At 43.5% G+C, this 20,683-nt stretch overlaps 1 long non-coding RNA gene across 1 annotated transcript; it reads left to right on the top strand.

The window, feature by feature from the left end:
* Nucleotides 1-9,365: 9,365 nt before the first annotated feature.
* On the top strand, nucleotides 9,366-17,857 carry LOC142476446 (uncharacterized). The gene is made up of 6 exons (XR_012791679.1): nucleotides 9,366-9,463; nucleotides 10,696-10,806; nucleotides 13,342-13,508; nucleotides 14,881-14,976; nucleotides 16,421-16,524; nucleotides 17,753-17,857. It is a non-coding gene; the product is annotated as an uncharacterized LOC142476446 (long non-coding RNA).
* Nucleotides 17,858-20,683: the final 2,826 nt, after the last annotated feature.

The raw sequence follows: 20,683 nt of genomic DNA, 5'->3' as shown, positions 1-20,683 counted from the left end.
CCCCAGCATCTGTCACCCACAAACAATACACACACTAATACTCCCCACAATACACACTATAATACCTCCTCAATACTAATCTCCCCAATAATATTATAGCTCCAAACACAATATACACAACACCCTTACACAAGATACACAATCTAGTACTCTCCTCTGCACCTCTACACACAATATAATACTCCCACACACACAATATACACACTACCCTCCTACCCCCATAAAATACAACCAATAATACACACACACTTTGTGGATGTTGGGACCAGCTCCCGGCATGCACCAGTGAAAGAGAGAGGCCCGCAGAAGCTCGGAAGAACTCCCTCCATCCGTGCCTTCCTCCGTTTCACATCTTCTCCCTGTCTCTCTCCCTCCCTTTCCTTGCATCTCCCTGCGTCTTTACGTATACCCAGTCAGTGACGGCTCTGGTCACGTGATGCCTTAATATGGGCTTATCCATATATGTTCATCCACGTCACTAATGTGATGCCTGCACTGTTGCGGAGCTGGTACTTACGACGGGCACTTATTGTTTTATCAGTACTGCGTACCTGACTCTACCGGCCTACTTTCAACACTAGTACAATATGTGCTTCACTACGAGTGAGTGGGGAATATTGGCATCACACAGTCACTGTTGAATATGCCATTCAATCCATTTTGAAAATAGTAATGCAATGTGGTTTGGTTTTGTTTGCTTTTTGCAGTAATGAAGAATGGAAAAGTTATATTAAAATTAAATTGGAGGGGGACTAGATTCAGCATTTCATCATGAACTCTGCACTTGTGAGAATTTAACTTCTTGAATACCCTGACAGGTACACGCAACATTAAGACTATAATCTGCTGTGCAAGCTTTCGTGCTATACCTCCCCCTCAGGTTTTGATTTATACATTTGCTCCCTCAATTCATGTCCTCTAATATTTGAAAGCTCTCTCCTAGCATTTTCTCTTTACCACAGAACGTCATCCCAATGTAACCTCTCTCTTGTTCTTTCTGCTTGCTGTTTCCTCACTCCTCTGTTAAACTTTTCTAATTTCTCTAACTTCCACACTCCTGCTTTTATCCACATGTTCTCCTCTTTCCTTCCCCTACCTTTGCATGTGTCTACACACTGCACCATTTGTACAGACCTCTATTGCAGCTATTTCTGCACTGCTCAATGAAAAGCACTCTTTAATATCCTATTCTCTGGGCCCCCTCTCTCTGCGCCCCCTCTTTTGGCGCCTCCTCTCTCTGCGCCCCCTCTCTCTGCGCCTATCTGTCTCATTCTCTCTACGTCCCTCTCTCTCTACATAGAGCTATCTCTGTCTCTCTCTACACCTATCTCTGTGTCTCCTTCTATGTTTGCTGATGTGTGGGATATCTCTTATAATCTTGAACCTGCTCATATACACATCGGGCCTCCCTGCTAAGAGTGTTAACCTATCTAATGTAATCCACATTCCTTTCCTTACTTTTCTCTTCCCTTCTCCTATGCCATCTGGAATGTCCGTTCTCTGACTAACAAGGCTCTAGTTGTACATGACCTCTTCTGCTCTCATCATTCACAATCAGTCATTCCCCTCACCCCATCTTACCTGTCCCACTGATTTGCCTCTGCTTAATTAAACTCTCCTCTGACATCTACTCTAACCTCTCTGCTCTCTCTCTCTTTCCGCTTAAACTAACAATCTTATTAACTCTTACAATGCTATCCTCCTATCTATATGCCCCCTCTAGGCTCTGACACACTTGTCCCTCTAGCCCACACCCTTGGCTAAATTCCCAAACATGTTCATCACACTTCCACTCGCTGTTCTTAATGCCTATGAAGGAAATCACACAATTGATATTTGATTTTTCTACAGTAAAAATGTCTCCAGTCCTGTATAAAGCTGCTCTCTGGGGCCAAACCACACTACTTTTTTTTCACATTCATCAACACTCAAATTTAATTTACGCTGTCTTTTTTTCCCTGTATTTGACTCCCTCCACTAACCTTCTCCTCACACTTGCCATCCTTCCTTCACTTCTCCTCAAGCATTTGACTACTTCAGAGGCAAGGTGGATGCCACCCACAAGGAGATTCCTTCTGTCCCTTCCCCCTTCTCTCCTTCTACCTAATTCTCCTTCTGCATTTGACTCCTTTTCTTCTCTTACAGAGCTGGAAGCTAATCATCTTCTCTTCTCCCTCTACCACATGCCCTCTAGATCGTATCCCCTCACACCTTACTGCATCGATTAGTCCCCACTCTCACCCACATCTTCAATTCCTCCCTATTCTCTGGCTCTTTACCCTCTTACTTTAAGCCTGTAGTGGTCACCCTTTTCTCAGAAACAACCTACACCCTATGTGCCTTACTAACTACCGCCCTGTATCCCTCCTGCTGTTTGTCTCCTAATTGCTAGAATGTCAACATTCTTAAATCACATTCCCTCCTGGATCCTTTACAACCTGCCTTTCGTACAGCTCGTTCTACAGACTGTGCTTAAAGCAAATTCCCAAGGTCACTTTTCCCTACTAATCCTACTTGATCTATCTGCTGCGTTTGATGCTCTCAATCACTCTCCTCCTTCATATTCTAAACTCTCTCTTGGTATCCGTAACACAGTTCTATCCTGGTTTTCATCATAACTTTCCTGTCACACATTCTCCATCTCTGTTGCTAACATGTCTTCGTCTTCTATTGATCTGTCTGTGGGTATACATCAGGGCTCTGTTCTGAGATCTCTCTTTCTCTCTACATACTATCATTTGGTGACCTCATCAACTCTTTGTGACAATCCTATAAATAACAAATACAAATATCAGGTCATGGGAATAAGTGATTTGGACATAAAAGTAACATTTCGGAAGTGTGGACAACTAATACATCTTGTAGATTGCCTTTACAGTGTGATGTCATTGATTCAGTAGATTGTGTGCAGACCAGGACTGCAGTACAGTGTCACTCACATGGATGACTTGCGTGGTAGAAGCTCAAGAACAAGGATGTCAAACTCCAGTCCTCGAGGGCAGCAAACAGGCCAGGTTTTCAGGATATCCCTACTGAAAACCTGGCCTGTTTGGGACCCTCGAGGACTGGAGTTTGACATGCATGCTCTAGAAGGAGCACAGCTGTGGGTGGGAGGTGGATTTGCTTTGCATCAAATGGTTTGGAGCAAGGTTTATTGTATGTATTATCATAATAACAATGCAATGCTTAACTTTTATTTCAGGAGGGATGACTGCAGAACAGAAGTGAATATTGAAGCCATGTGTTCCTTTTCTTGCAAAAGAGAAAATTTGAAGGACAGTTGAAGAGAAGGAAAATTACTACACAGAGACAGATAAGCAATGTGTATATTTCTCATTTACCATTTAGTATTTGTCGTTTTATTGACTCCACACAATCCGGCTGCTACGGGTTTCACATTGAATATTTTCATCTCTACTCTACCCCTTCCTGTGATCTGAACCATGCAAGTTTTCGTTGATTCAATACATCATGAGTAGAGTGTGGCTACAGTATGAAGTAAAGACCCAAGGACCACATCTACTACCATTCATAACAAGAACATGTGCAGTAGCGCACAGCTGCAGTTCTATGTGATTGTTATGAAAGGTTGAGGTGGTTCAATTCTATGAATCTGGAGTGGGATGGATCCTGTTTGCATCATATGGTTTCATCTAGGCCAGTAGATTATATAACTCTCAGTACAGGTTACACATGGCATCAGTATTAGTGATTTAAAGAGGAGGAAAGCTTCAATGTGGAGAACAAAGCCAAGTAATGTTGAAGTTACTCCTTTTACCATTTACTTGGTCAGTCTGTACTGTCTACTCTCCACACAGCTGCTAAGGATCTTCCATTTTAAATACTTTCACCTCCTATTCTGCACTGCTTTGCTGCCCATTATTCAGAGATGCGTTCCAGTCATGTTTAGCACTCTGAATCTCTCTGCAGTCATTGGTTCAGCACATCATGGGTAGAGCATGGCTACAGATACAGCAAGCTATTATTATTTTACCGGCTGATCACCCATAATATTGCATTAAAACATAGAATATCACTTAATTTCCAAAAGATTCAGTGATGCTGATAATGCAGAATCTCACAACATTTCCCATCATAATGCCATAATGCACAAGTGGGAGAAATAATCCTTGCTATATCTGTACATTGTGTGACGTATTACCTCAATGACCAATGAGAGCAAGTACATCTTCTGTATAGAGCGGCTGTGTTATGATGCAGTTATTGATCATCATTGACATAATCACAAGAATCTTATGCAAAGGGAAATTGTCCGCAGCGAAGTGAGATTTCAGCCCCCAAACGTCTGTAATATTAATGCAATGTCTTACTTTTGTTGCAGTGAACACTGAAGAGACGGATCTACTACAACACTGTACAGGATGAGCATACGCTACAAGCAGCAAAATGATCTTGCAGTTGACAGTATGTTGTTCTGGTAATGTGCACAATTATTATTTATGGGCTACACACCACAGTGCTGGACATATTCTGTTAACTTCAACTCTACTCCTAACATGGAGATGTCTTCCTGGTGTTACTGATTCAGTACATCATATGCACAGTGTGGTTATGATATGATGGATTGATTTAATGAACCCACCAACCAATGATGACATCTGCATCATCTTCTGTAAAGTGCAGCTACAGCATGATATTATCAGCATTTGGTGCGGTATAATCAGAGGTATCTATGTGCTTTTGTGCCTGTTTTAAGTCCTCCAGCTTAACGCCCCTACACCTCCCACTACACAGGCATACTTACTTATGCATACACTGACATCTGGCATACCTACACACACCCCAGGGCCACTTCCTTCCCCTGATGTCAGGGAGAGGATGGGCATGCAGAGTGCAGTAAGTCTCCACGTTACTCTGGCCAACAGTCTTGGCCTACCTCCAGCATCTGTCACCCACAACATCTGTTCCCTCCTTGTAAAGTGCTGAACTATCTCACCTGGGTCAGTGCTATAGCTGATCACAGTGCCCGATCAGGATGTCACTGTGACAGGCAGCAGTGCAGATTGACCGGTCAATCAATGCAGTGCCGCAACATATGCACTAAATGAGATTTCCGTGCCCCCAGTCAGGTTACTCCCTGGGCAGTGACCCTGCTCACACCCTCCCCTAGTTCCACCTCTGATCACAATTATCTCTCTTGGAGAGTGTAGCAAATTGGAGTTGGGGGAATCTCACCTCTGCCATGCATGGTCACAATCTGGGCACAGGACCCAAATAGTGGGCAATGTGGCACTTCTTACAGTAGAGAATAAGTAACTTTATTCTTTACTTGTGTATTAAGGACCTTATTTGCATTAAATTCAGTCCACATGGGACCAAGACTTTCTGGCTTACTGAACAAAGTGGAATTGTTTCGTAGAGGGTGGAGAATTGTATTTTATCTGAAATTACCCCCTCTGCACAAAATACAAACAATTATACCCATACAAGTACCTTGTGGAAGTTGTTGCCCTCTATCTTCCTGTGGTCTCTCCCTGTTTCTCACCGTGCCTCCTCCCATTTCCTTGCACCTCTGCGTCTCCGCATATATCCCTATACTCAGAGCCGGCTCCGGTCAGTGACATGGGATGCCCAAATATGAGCATACCCATATATGGGCATCCATGCCACTGACCGGAGCCCGCTCTGTTGCGGATATGGAGAGAGACTGGGAGATTTACATCCCCTTATAATTCATATGGTGCATAGTACCGGCACGTATTGTTTTACCGGTACTGTATACCTTCCTACTTTCACACTGGTACAGTATATGCTGCAGTGGGACTGAGAGGGATATATTGGTAACACATAGTCATTGTTGGGGGAATTCAATCCATTTTGAAAATAGTAATGAAATGTTTTTTACTTTTCTTTTTTTTCAGTAATGAAGAATGAAACATTTCTGTTAAAATTGAATTGGAGGTGAACTGGATTCATCATCAACTCTGCACCAGTGTGAATTGATGTTCTTTAATGTTCTGATAAGGTACATGCAACATCTCTTCCTCAACCCCTGCACCACTCTCTGCCTCTTGCCTCTCTCTCTCCACCTCCCTGCTAAGCGTATTAACCCATGCCCTCTAGATCGTATCCCCTCACACCTTACTGCATCTCTTAGTCCCCACTCTCACCCACATCTTCAATTCCTCCCTATTCTCTGGCTCTTTACCCTCTTACTTTAAGCCTGTAGTGGTCACCCTTTTCTCAGAAACAACCTACACCCTATGTGCCTTACTAACTACCGCCCTGTATCCCTCCTGCTGTTTGTCTCCTAATTGCTAGAATGTCAACATTCTTAAATCACATTCCCTCCTGGATCCTTTACAACCTGCCTTTCGTACAGCTCGTTCTACAGACTGTGCTTAAAGCAAATTCCCAAGGTCACTTTTCCCTACTAATCCTACTTGATCTATCTGCTGCGTTTGATGCTCTCAATCACTCTCCTCCTTCATATTCTAAACTCTCTCTTGGTATCCGTAACACAGTTCTATCCTGGTTTTCATCATAACTTTCCTGTCACACATTCTCCATCTCTGTTGCTAACATGTCTTCGTCTTCTATTGATCTGTCTGTGGGTATACATCAGGGCTCTGTTCTGAGATCTCTCTTTCTCTCTACATACTATCATTTGGTGACCTCATCAACTCTTTGTGACAATCCTATAAATAACAAATACAAATATCAGGTCATGGGAATAAGTGATTTGGACATAAAAGTAACATTTCGGAAGTGTGGACAACTAATACATCTTGTAGATTGCCTTTACAGTGTGATGTCATTGATTCAGTAGATTGTGTGCAGACCAGGACTGCAGTACAGTGTCACTCACATGGATGACTTGCGTGGTAGAAGCTCAAGAACAAGGATGTCAAACTCCAGTCCTCGAGGGCAGCAAACAGGCCAGGTTTTCAGGATATCCCTACTGAAAACCTGGCCTGTTTGGGACCCTCGAGGACTGGAGTTTGACATGCATGCTCTAGAAGGAGCACAGCTGTGGGTGGGAGGTGGATTTGCTTTGCATCAAATGGTTTGGAGCAAGGTTTATTGTATGTATTATCATAATAACAATGCAATGCTTAACTTTTATTTCAGGAGGGATGACTGCAGAACAGAAGTGAATATTGAAGCCATGTGTTCCTTTTCTTGCAAAAGAGAAAATTTGAAGGACAGTTGAAGAGAAGGAAAATTACTACACAGAGACAGATAAGCAATGTGTATATTTCTTATTTACCATTTAGTATTTGTCGTTTTATTGACTCCACACAATCCGGCTGCTACGGGTTTCACATTGAACATTTTCATCTCTACTCTACCCCTTCCTGTGATCTGAACCATGCAAGTTTTCATTGATTCAATACATCATGAGTAGAGGGTGGCTACAGTATGAAGTAAAGACCCAAGGACCACATCTACTACCATTCATAACAAGAACATGTGCAGTAGCGCACAGCTGCAGTTCTATGTGATTGTTATGAAAGGTTGAGGTGGTTCAATTCTATGAATCTGGAGTGGGATGGATCCTGTTTGCATCACATGGTTTCATCTAGGCCAGTAGATTATATAACTCTCAGTACAGGTTACACATGGCATCAGTATTAGTGATGTAAAGAGGAGGAAAGCTTCAATGTGGAGAACAAAGCCAAGTAATGTTGAAGTTACTCCTTTTACCATTTACTTGGTCAGTCTGTACTGTCTACTCCCCACACAGCTGCTAAGGGTCTTCCATTTTAAATACTTTCACCTCCTATTCTGCACTGCTTTGCTGCCCATTATTTAGAGATGCGTTCCAGTCATGTTTACCACTCTGAATCTCTCTGCAGTCATTGATTCAGCACATCATGGGTAGAGCATGGCTACAGATACAGAAAGCTTTTATTATTTTACCGGCTGATCATCCATAATATTGCATTAAAACATAGAATATCACTTAATTTCCAAAAGATTCAGTGATGCTGATAATGCAGAATCTCACAACATTTCCCAACATAATGCCATAATGCACCAGAGGAAGAAATAATCCTTGCTATATCTGTACATTGTGTGACGTATTACCTCCATGACCATTGATAGCAAGTACATCTTCTGTATAGAGCGGCTGTGTTATGATGCAGTTATTGATCATCATTGACATAATCACAAGAATCTTATGCAAAGGGAAATTGTCCGCAGCGAAGTGAGATGTGTGCCTGTTTTAAGTCCTCCAGCTTAACGCCCCTACACCTCCCACTACACAGACATACTTACTTATGCATACACTGACATCTGGCATACCTACACACACCCCAGGGCCACTTCCTTCCCCTGATGTCAGGGAGAGGATGGGCATGCAGAGTGCAGTAAGTCTCCACGTTACTCTGGCCAACAGTCTTGGCCTACCCCCAGCATCTGTCACCCACAACATCTGTTCCCTCCTTGTAAAGTGCTGAACTATCTCACCTGGGTCAGTGCTATAGCTGATCACAGTGCCCGATCATGATGTCACTGTGACAGGCAGCAGTGCAGATTGACCGGTCAATCAATGCAGTGCCGCACCATATGCACTAAATGAGATTTCCGTGCCCCCTGTCAGGTTACTCCCTGGGCAGTGACCCTGCTCACCCCCTCCCCTAGTTCCACCTCTGACCACAATTATCTCTCTTGGAGAGTGTAGCAAATTGGTGTTGGGGGAATCTCACCTCTGCCATGCATGGTCACAATCTGGGCACAGGACCCAAATAGTGGGCAATGTGGCACTTCTTACAGTAGAGAATAAGTAACTTTATTCTTTACTTGTGTATTAAGGACCTTATTTGCATTAAATTCAGTCCACATGGGACCAAGACTTTCTGGCTTACTGAACAAAGTGGAATTGTTTCGTAGAGGGTGGAGAATTGTATTTTATCTGAAATTACCCCCTCTGCACAAAATACAAACAATTATACACATACATGTACCTTGTGGAAGTTGTTGCCCTCTATCTTCCTGTGGTCTCTCCCTGTTTCTCACCGTGCCTCCTCCCATTTCCTTGCACCTCTGCGTCTCCGCATATATCCCTATACTCAGAGCCGGCTCCGGTCAGTGACATGGGATGCCCAAATATGAGCATATCCATACATGGGCATCCATGCCACTGACCGGAGCCCACTCTGTTGCGGATATGGAGAGAGACTGGGAGATTTACATCCCCTTATAATTCATATGGTGCATAGTACCGGCACGTATTGTTTTACCGTTACTGTGTACCTTCCTACTTTCACACTGGTACAGTATGTGCTGCAGTGGGACTGAGAGGGATATATTGGTAACACATAGTTATTGTTGGGGGAATTCAATCCATTTTGAAAATAGTAATGCAATGTTTTATACTTTTTTTTTTGCAGTAATGAAGAATGAAAAAGTTCTGTTAAAATTGAATTGGAGGTGAACTGGAATCATCATCAACTCTGCACCAGTGTGAATTGATGTTCTTTAATGTTCTGATAAGGTACATGCAACATCTCTTCCTCAACCCCTACACCACTCTCTGCCTCTTGCCTCTCTCTCTCCACCTCCCTGCTAAGCGTATTAACCCATCTAATGTAATCCACATTCCATGTCTCACTTTACTCTTCACTTCTCACGTGCCCTCTGGAATGTCTGCTCTCTGACTAACAAGGTCTATTTGTACATGACCTCTTCTGCTCTCATCATCCACCACTTCTCATTCCCCTCACCCCTGTCCTACTCGATACCTCAGCTTAATTGAACTCTCTCCTCTGACATCTACCCTTATCTCTAACCTCTCCTCACTTTCTGCTTAAACTAACTATCTTGTTAACTTTTACAATGCTATCATCTCCTCCTCCTCCCTCCTCCCTCCTCCATTATATATTTATATGCCCCTTCTAGGCTCTGACACACTCATCCCTCTAAGGCCATGATTATCATGGGCACATGCTTGGTCATCCACAGTGCGTGCGAGCGATGCAGAGCCGCCTCGGACCTCAGTGCAGGGATTGCTGCATACCCCAGCATCTGTCACCCACAAACAATACACACACTAATACTCCCCACAATACACACTATAATACCTCCTCAATACTAATCTCTCCAATAATATTATAGCTCCAAACACAATATACACAACACCCTTACACAAGATACACAATCTAGTACTCTCCTCTGCACCTCTACACACAATATAATACTCCCACACACACAATATACACACTACCCTCCTACCCCCATAAAATACAACCAATAATACACACACACTTTGTGGATGTTGGGACCAGCTCCCGGCATGCACCAGTGAAAGAGAGAGGCCAGCAGAAGCTCGGAAGAACTCCCTCTCTCCATCCGTGCCTCCCTCCGTTTCCCATCTTCTCCCTGTGTCTCTCCCTCCCTTTCCTTGCATCTCCCTGCGTCTTTACGTATACCCAGTCAGTGACGGCTCTGGTCACGTGATGCCTTAATATGGGCTTATCCATATATGTTCATCCACGTCACTAATGTGATGCCCGCACTGTTGCGGAGCTGGTACTTACGACGCGCACTTATTGTTTTATCAGTACTGCGTACCTGACTCTACCGGCCTACTTTCAACACTAGTACAATAAGTGCTTCACTACGAGTGAGTGGGGAATATTGGCATCACACAGTCACTGTTGAATATGCCATTCAATCCATTTTGAAAATAGTAATGCAATGTGGTTTTGTTTTGTTTGCTTTTTGCAGTAATGAAGAATGGATAAGTTATATTAAAATTAAATTGGAGGGGAACTGGATTCAGCATTTCATCATGAACTCTGCACTTGTGAGAATTTACCTTCTTGAATGCCCTGAGAGGTACACGCAACTTTAAGACTATAATCTGCTGTGCAAGCTTTCGTGCTATACCTCCCCCTCAGGTTTTGATTTATACATTTGCTCCCTCAAGTCATGTCCTCTAATATTTGAAAGCTCTCTCCTAGCATTTTCTCTCTACCACAGAACGTCATCCCAATGTAACCTCTCTCTTGTTCTCTCTGCTTGCTGTTTCCTCACTTTTCTGTTAAACTTTTCTAATTTCTCTAACTTCCACACTCCTGCTTTTATCCACATGTTCTCCTCTTTCCTTCCCCTACCTTTGCATGTGTCTACACACTGCACCATTTGTACAGACCTCTATTGCAGCTATTTCTGCACTGCTCAATGAAAAGCACTCATGTACATCCTATTCTCTGCGCCCCCTCTCTCTGCGCCCCCTCTCTCTCTGCGCCCCCTCTCTCTCTGCGCCCCCTCTCTCTCTGCGCCCCCTCTCTCTCTGCGCCCCCTCTCTCTCTGCGCCCCCTCTCTCTCTGCGCCCCCTCTCTCTCTGCGCCCCCTCTCTCTCTGCGCCCCCTCTCTCTCTGCGCCCCCTCTCTCTCTGCGCCCCCTCTCTCTGCGCCTATCTGTCTCATTCTCTCTACGTCCCTCTCTCTCTACATAGAGCTATCTCTGTCTCTCTCTACACCTATCTCTGTGTCTCCTTCTATGTTTGCTGATGTGTGGGATATCTCTTATAATCTTGAACCTGCTCATATACACATCGGGTCTCCCTGCCTCTGCCTCCCTGCTAAGAGTGTTAACCTATCTAATGTAATCCACATTCCTTTCCTTACTTTTCTCTTCCCTTCTCCTATGCCCTCTGGAATGTCCGTTCTCTGACTAACAAGGCTCTAGTTGTACATGACCTCTTCTGCTCTCATCATTCACAATCAGTCATTCCCCTCACCCCATCTTACCTGTCCCACTGATTTTCCTCTGCTTAATTAAACTCTCCTCTGACATCTACTCTAACCTCTCTGCTCTCTCTCTCTCTTTCTGCTTAAACTGACAATCTTATTAACTCTTACAATGCTATCCTCTATATGCCCCTTCAAGCTCTGACACACACGTCCCTCTAACCCACACCCTTGGCTAAATTCCCAAACATGTTCATCACACTTCCACTCACTGTTCTTAATGCCTATGAAGGAAATCTCACACTTGATGTTTGATTTTTCTACAGTAAAAATGTCTCCAGTCCTGTATAAAGCTGCTCTCTGGGGCCAAACCACACTACTTTTTTTTCCACATTCATCAACACACAAATTTAATTTACGCTGTCTTTTTTCCCCTGTATTTGACTCCCTCCACTAACCTTCTTCTCACACTTGCCATCCTTCCTTCACTTCTCCTCAAGCATTTGACTACTTCAGAGGCAAGGTGGATGCCACCCACAAGGAGATTCCTTCTGTCCCTTCCCCCTTCTCTCCTTCTACCTAATTCTCCTTCTGCATTTGACTCCTTTTCTTCTCTTACAGAGCTGGAAGCTAATCATCTTCTCTTCTCCCTCTACCACATGCCCTCTAGATCGTATCCCCTCACACCTTACTGCATCTCTTAGTCCCCACTCTCACCCACATCTTCAAGTCCTCCCTATTCTCTGGCTCTTTACCCTCTTACTTTAAGCCTGTAGTGGTCACCCTTTTCTCAGAAACAACCTACACCCTATGTGCCTTACTAACTACCGCCCTATATCCCTCCTGCTGTTTGTCTCCTAATTGCTAGAATGTCAACATTCTTAAATCACATGCCCTCCTGGATCCTTTACAACCTGCCTTTCGTACAGCTCGTTCTACAGACTGTGCTTAAAGCAAATTCCCAAGGTCACTTTTCCCTACTAATCCTACTTGATCTATCTGCTGCGTTTGATGCTCTCAATCACTCTCCTCCTTCATATTCTAAACTCTCTCTTGGTATCCGTAACACAGTTCTATCCTGGTTTTCATCATAACTTTCCTGTCACACATTCTCCATCTCTGTTGCTAACATGTCTTCGTCTTCTATTGATCTGTCTGTGGGTATACATCAGGGCTCTGTTCTGAGATCTCTCTTTCTCTCTACATACTATCATTTGGTGACCTCATCAACTCTTTGTGACAATCCTATAAATAACAAATACAAATATCAGGTCATGGGAATAAGTGATTTGGACATAAAAGTAACATTTCGGAAGTGTGGACAACTAATACATCTTGTAGATTGCCTTTACAGTGTGATGTCATTGATTCAGTAGATTGTGTGCAGACCAGGACTGCAGTACAGTGTCACTCACATGGATGACTTGCGTGGTAGAAGCTCAAGAACAAGGATGTCAAACTCCAGTCCTCGAGGGCAGCAAACAGGCCAGGTTTTCAGGATATCCCTACTGAAAACCTGGCCTGTTTGGGACCCTCGAGGACTGGAGTTTGACATGCATGCTCTAGAAGGAGCACAGCTGTGGGTGGGAGGTGGATTTGCTTTGCATCAAATGGTTTGGAGCAAGGTTTATTGTATGTATTATCATAATAACAATGCAATGCTTAACTTTTATTTCAGGAGGGATGACTGCAGAACAGAAGTGAATATTGAAGCCATGTGTTCCTTTTCTTGCAAAAGAGAAAATTTGAAGGACAGTTGAAGAGAAGGAAAATTACTACACTGGCGACACACTTTATTCGAGCTTGGCTAGTCCCACGAATTCGGGTATACCCGGGTGTATTGAGGTTTGTGACTGTTTTCTGCCCGAGTACATTGAGTTATTTTCCAAGCAGGGATTGAAGCATTTTATTCCCTATGGCTGCAATACTGCACAATATATATATATAAACTGCATTACAATTCATGAATTTATGCCATCTGGTAGACACGCGAAGCATTGCAGCCTATTAAACCCTAATCATTATCATTTAACAGATCAGCCGCCCATCAGCCAGGCATGAACCCAGGCTGGGAAGGCAAATGCAACGGGGCTTGTCAGAGGTTAGGAGTGGCGCATTCCAGGTATCTGCCAGGTACATACCGGGTATTTGCTCGAATAAAGTGTGTCGGTGCAGTACACAGAGACAGATAAGCAATGTGTATATTTCTCATTTACCATTTAGTATTTGTCGTTTTATTGACTCCACACAATCCGGCTGCTACGGGTTTCACATTGAATATTTTCATCTCTACTCTACCCCTTCCTGTGATCTGAACCATGCAAGTTTTCGTTGATTCAATACATCATGAGTAGAGTGTGGCTACAGTATGAAGTAAAGACCCAAGGACCACATCTACTACCATTCATAACAAGAACATGTGCAGTAGCGCACAGCTGCAGTTCTATGTGATTGTTATGAAAGGTTGAGGTGGTTCAATTCTATGAATCTGGAGTGGGATGGATCCTGTTTGCATCATATGGTTTCATCTAGGCCAGTAGATTATATAACTCTCAGTACAGGTTACACATGGCATCAGTATTAGTGATTTAAAGAGGAGGAAAGCTTCAATGTGGAGAACAAAGCCAAGTAATGTTGAAGTTACTCCTTTTACCATTTACTTGGTCAGTCTGTACTGTCTACTCTCCACACAGCTGCTAAGGATCTTCCATTTTAAATACTTTCACCTCCTATTCTGCACTGCTTTGCTGCCCATTATTCAGAGATGCGTTCCAGTCATGTTTAGCACTCTGAATCTCTCTGCAGTCATTGGTTCAGCACATCATGGGTAGAGCATGGCTACAGATACAGCAAGCTATTATTATTTTACCGGCTGATCACCCATAATATTGCATTAAAACATAGAATATCACTTAATTTCCAAAAGATTCAGTGATGCTGATAATGCAGAATCTCACAACATTTCCCATCATAATGCCATAATGCACAAGTGGGAGAAATAATCCTTGCTATATCTGTACATTGTGTGACGTATTACCTCAATGACCAATGAGAGCAAGTACATCTTCTGTATAGAGCGGCTGTGTTATGATGCAGTTATTGATCATCATTGACATAATCACAAGAATCTTATGCAAAGGGAAATTGTCCGCAGCGAAGTGAGATTTCAGCCCCCAAACGTCTGTAATATTAATGCAATGTCTTACTTTTGTTGCAGTGAACACTGAAGAGACGGATCTACTACAACACTGTACAGGATGAGCATACGCTACAAGCAGCAAAATGATCTTGCAGTTGACAGTATGTTGTTCTGGTAATGTGCACAATTATTATTTATGGGCTACACACCACAGTGCTGGACATATTCTGTTAACTTCAACTCTACTCCTAACATGGAGATGTCTTCCTGGTGTTACTGATTCAGTACATCATATGCACAGTGTGGTTATGATATGATGGATTGATTTAATGAACCCACCAACCAATGATGACATCTGCATCATCTTCTGTAAAGTGCAGCTACAGCATGATATTATCAGCATTTGGTGCGGTATAATCAGAGGTATCTATGTGCTTTTGTGCCTGTTTTAAGTCCTCCAGCTTAACGCCCCTACACCTCCCACTACACAGGCATACTTACTTATGCATACACTGACATCTGGCATACCTACACACACCCCAGGGCCACTTCCTTCCCCTGATGTCAGGGAGAGGATGGGCATGCAGAGTGCAGTAAGTCTCCACGTTACTCTGGCCAACAGTCTTGGCCTACCTCCAGCATCTGTCACCCACAACATCTGTTCCCTCCTTGTAAAGTGCTGAACTATCTCACCTGGGTCAGTGCTATAGCTGATCACAGTGCCCGATCAGGATGTCACTGTGACAGGCAGCAGTGCAGATTGACCGGTCAATCAATGCAGTGCCGCAACATATGCACTAAATGAGATTTCCGTGCCCCCAGTCAGGTTACTCCCTGGGCAGTGACCCTGCTCACACCCTCCCCTAGTTCCACCTCTGATCACAATTATCTCTCTTGGAGAGTGTAGCAAATTGGAGTTGGGGGAATCTCACCTCTGCCATGCATGGTCACAATCTGGGCACAGGACCCAAATAGTGGGCAATGTGGCACTTCTTACAGTAGAGAATAAGTAACTTTATTCTTTACTTGTGTATTAAGGACCTTATTTGCATTAAATTCAGTCCACATGGGACCAAGACTTTCTGGCTTACTGAACAAAGTGGAATTGTTTCGTAGAGGGTGGAGAATTGTATTTTATCTGAAATTACCCCCTCTGCACAAAATACAAACAATTATACCCATACAAGTACCTTGTGGAAGTTGTTGCCCTCTATCTTCCTGTGGTCTCTCCCTGTTTCTCACCGTGCCTCCTCCCATTTCCTTGCACCTCTGCGTCTCCGCATATATCCCTATACTCAGAGCCGGCTCCGGTCAGTGACATGGGATGCCCAAATATGAGCATACCCATATATGGGCATCCATGCCACTGACCGGAGCCCGCTCTGTTGCGGATATGGAGAGAGACTGGGAGATTTACATCCCCTTATAATTCATATGGTGCATAGTACCGGCACGTATTGTTTTACCGGTACTGTGTACCTTCCTACTTTCACACTGGTACAGTATATGCTGCAGTGGGACTGAGAGGGATATATTGGTAACACATAGTCATTGTTGGGGGAATTCAATCCATTTTGAAAATAGTAATGAAATGTTTTTTACTTTTCTTTTTTTTCAGTAATGAAGAATGAAACATTTCTGTTAAAATTGAATTGGAGGTGAACTGGATTCATCATCAACTCTGCACCAGTGTGAATTGATGTTCTTTAATGTTCTGATAAGGTACATGCAACATCTCTTCCTCAACCCCTGCACCACTCTCTGCCTCTTGCCTCTCTCTCTCCACCTCCCTGCTAAGCGTATTAACCCATCTAATGTAATCCACATTCCATGTCTCACTTTACTCTTCACTTCTCACGTGCCCTCTGGAATGACTGCTCTCTGACTAACAAGGTCTATTTGTACATGACCTCTTCTGCTCTCATCCACCACCTCTCATTCCCCTCACCCCTGTCCTACTCGATACCTCAGCTTAATTGAACTCTCTCCTCTGACATCTACCCTTATCTCTAACCTCTCCTCACTTTCTGCTTAAACTAACTATCTTGTTAACTTTTACAATGCTATCATCTCCTCCTCCTCCCTCCTCCTCCTCCCTCCTCCATCATATATATGCCCCTTCTAGGCTCTGACACACTCATCCCTCTAAGGCCATGATTATCATGGGCACATGCTTGGTCATCCACAGTGTGTGCGAGCGATGCAGAGCCGCCTCGGACCTCAGTGCAGGGATTGCTGCATACCCCCAGCATCTGTCACCCACAAACAATACACACACTAATACTCCCCACAATACACACTATAATACCTCCTCAATACTAATCTCCCCAATAATATTATAGCTCCAAACACAATATACACAACACCCTTACACAAGATACACAATCTAGTACTCTCCTCTGCACCTCTACACACAATATAATACTCCCACACACACAATATACACACTACCCTCCTACCCCCATAAAATACAACCAATAATACACACACACTTTGTGGATGTTGGGACCAGCTCCCGGCATGCACCAGTGAAAGAGAGAGGCCCGCAGAAGCTCGGAAGAACTCCCTCCATCCGTGCCTTCCTCCGTTTCACATCTTCTCCCTGTCTCTCTCCCTCCCTTTCCTAGCATCTCCCTGCGTCTTTACGTATACCCAGTCAGTGACGGCTCTGGTCACGTGATGCCTTAATATGGGCTTATCCATATATGTTCATCCACGTCACTAATGTGATGCCCGCACTGTTGCGGAGCTGGTACTTACGACGGGCACTTATTGTTTTATCAGTACTGCGTACCTGACTCTACCGGCCTACTTTCAACACTAGTACAATATGTGCTTCACTACGAGTGAGTGGGGAATATTGGCATCACACAGTCACTGTTGAATATGCCATTCAATCCATTTTGAAAATAGTAATGCAATGTGGTTTTGTTTTGTTTGCTTTTTGCAGTAATGAAGAATGGAAAAGTTATATTAAAATTAAATTGGAGGGGGACTAGATTCAGCATTTCATCATGAACTCTGCACTTGTGAGAATTTAACTTCTTGAATACCCTGACAGGTACACGCAACATTAAGACTATAATCTGCTGTGCAAGCTTTCGTGCTATACCTCCCCCTCAGGTTTTGATTTATACATTTGCTCCCTCAATTCATGTCCTCTAATATTTGAAAGCTCTCTCCTAGCATTTTCTCTTTACCACAGAACGTCATCCCAATGTAACCTCTCTCTTGTTCTTTCTGCTGGCTGTTTCCTCACTCCTCTGTTAAACTTTTCTAATTTCTCTAACTTCCACACTCCTGCTTTTATCCACATGTTCTCCTCTTTCCTTCCCCTACCTTTGCATGTGTCTACACACTGCACCATTTGTACAGACCTCTATTGCAGCTATTTCTGCACTGCTCAATGAAAAGCACTCTTTAATATCCTATTCTCTGTGCCCCCTCTCTCTGCGCCCCCTCTTTTGGCGCCTCCTCTCTCTGCGCCCCCTCTCTCTGCGCCTATCTGTCTCATTCTCTCTACGTCCCTCTCTCTCTACATAGAGCTATCTCTGTCTCTCTCTACACCTATCTCTGTGTCTCCTTCTATGTTTGCTGATGTGTGGGATATCTCTTATAATCTTGAACCTGCTCATATACACATCGGGCCTCCCTGCCTCTGCCTCCCTGCTAAGAGTGTTAACCTATCTAATGTAATCCACATTCCTTTCCTTACTTTTCTCTTCCCTTCTCCTATGCCATCTGGAATGTCCGTTCTCTGACTAACAAGGCTCTAGTTGTACATGACCTCTTCTGCTCTCATCATTCACAATCAGTCATTCCCCTCACCCCATCTTACCTGTCCCACTGATTTGCCTCTGCTTAATTAAACTCTCCTCTGACATCTACTCTAACCTCTCTGCTCTCTCTCTCTTTCCGCTTAAACTAACAATCTTATTAACTCTTACAATGCTATCCTCCTATCTATATGCCCCCTCTAGGCTCTGACACACTTGTCCCTCTAGCCCACACCCTTGGCTAAATTCCCAAACATGTTCATCACACTTCCACTCGCTGTTCTTAATGCCTATGAAGGAAATCACACAATTGATATTTGATTTTTCTACAGTAAAAATGTCTCCAGTCCTGTATAAAGCTGCTCTCTGGGGCCAAACCACACTACTTTTTTTTCACATTCATCAACACTCAAATTTAATTTACGCTGTCTTTTTTTCCCTGTATTTGACTCCCTCCACTAACCTTCTCCTCACACTTGCCATCCTTCCTTCACTTCTCCTCAAGCATTTGACTACTTCAGAGGCAAGGTGGATGCCACCCACAAGGAGATTCCTTCTGTCCCTTCCCCCTTCTCTCCTTCTACCTAATTCTCCTTCTGCATTTGACTCTTTTTCTTCTCTTACAGAGCTGGAAGCAAATCATCTTCTCTTCTCCCTCTACCACATGCCCTCTAGATCGTATCCCCTCACACCTTACTGCATCTCTTAGTCCCCACTCTCACCCACATCTTCAATTCCTCCCTATTCTCTGGCTCTTTACCCTCTTACTTTAAGCCTGTAGTGGTCACCCTTTTCTCAGAAACAACCTACACCCTATGTGCCTTACTAACTACCGCCCTGTATCCCTCCTGCTGTTTGTCTCCTAATTGCTAGAATGTCAACATTCTTAAATCACATTCCCTCCTGGATCCTTTACAACCTGCCTTTCGTACAGCTCGTTCTACAGACTGTGCTTAAAGCAAATTCCCAAGGTCACTTTTCCCTACTAATCCTACTTGATCTATCTGCTGCGTTTGATGCTCTCAATCACTCTCCTCCTTCATATTCTAAACTCTCTCTTGGTATCCGTAACACAGTTCTATCCTGGTTTTCATCATAACTTTCCTGTCACACATTCTCCATCTCTGTTGCTAACATGTCTTCGTCTTCTATTGATCTGTCTGTGGGTATACATCAGGGCTCTGTTCTGAGATCTCTCTTTCTCTCTACATACTATCATTTGGTGACCTCATCAACTCTTTGTGACAATCCTATAAATAACAAATACAAATATCAGGTCATGGGAATAAGTGATTTGGACATAAAAGTAACATTTCGGAAGTGTGGACAACTAATACATCTTGTAGATTGCCTTTACAGTGTGATGTCATTGATTCAGTAGATTGTGTGCAGACCAGGACTGCAGTACAGTGTCACTCACATGGATGACTTGCGTGGTAGAAGCTCAAGAACAAGGATGTCAAACTCCAGTCCTCGAGGGCAGCAAACAGGCCAGGTTTTCAGGATATCCCTACTGAAAACCTGGCCTGTTTGGGACCCTCGAGGACTGGAGTTTGACATGCATGCTCTAGAAGGAGCACAGCTGTGGGTGGGAGGTGGATTTGCTTTGCATCAAATGGTTTGGAGCAAGGTTTATTGTATGTATTATCATAATAACAATGCAATGCTTAACTTTTATTTCAGGAGGGATGACTGCAGAACAGAAGTGAATATTGAAGCCATGTGTTCCTTTTCTTGCAAAAGAGAAAATTTGAAGGACAGTTGAAGAGAAGGAAAATTACTACACAGAGACAGATAAGCAATGTGTATATTTCTCATTTACCATTTAGTATTTGTCGTTTTATTGACTCCACACAATCCGGCTGCTACGGGTTTCACATTGAATATTTTCATCTCTACTCTACCCCTTCCTGTGATCTGAACCATGCAGGTTTTCGTTGATTCAATACATCATGAGTAGAGGGTGGCTACAGTATGAAGTAAAGACCCAAGGACCACATCTACTACCATTCATAACAAGAACATGTGCAGTAGCGCACAGCTGCAGTTCTATGTGATTGTTATGAAAGGTTGAGGTGGTTCAATTCTATGAATCTGGAGTGGGA

Source organism: Ascaphus truei, unplaced genomic scaffold (genome assembly GCF_040206685.1).
Source record: "Ascaphus truei isolate aAscTru1 unplaced genomic scaffold, aAscTru1.hap1 HAP1_SCAFFOLD_1612, whole genome shotgun sequence".
NCBI lineage: Eukaryota > Metazoa > Chordata > Amphibia > Anura > Ascaphidae > Ascaphus > Ascaphus truei.
This window is presented reverse-complemented; position numbering and strand designations above follow the sequence as displayed.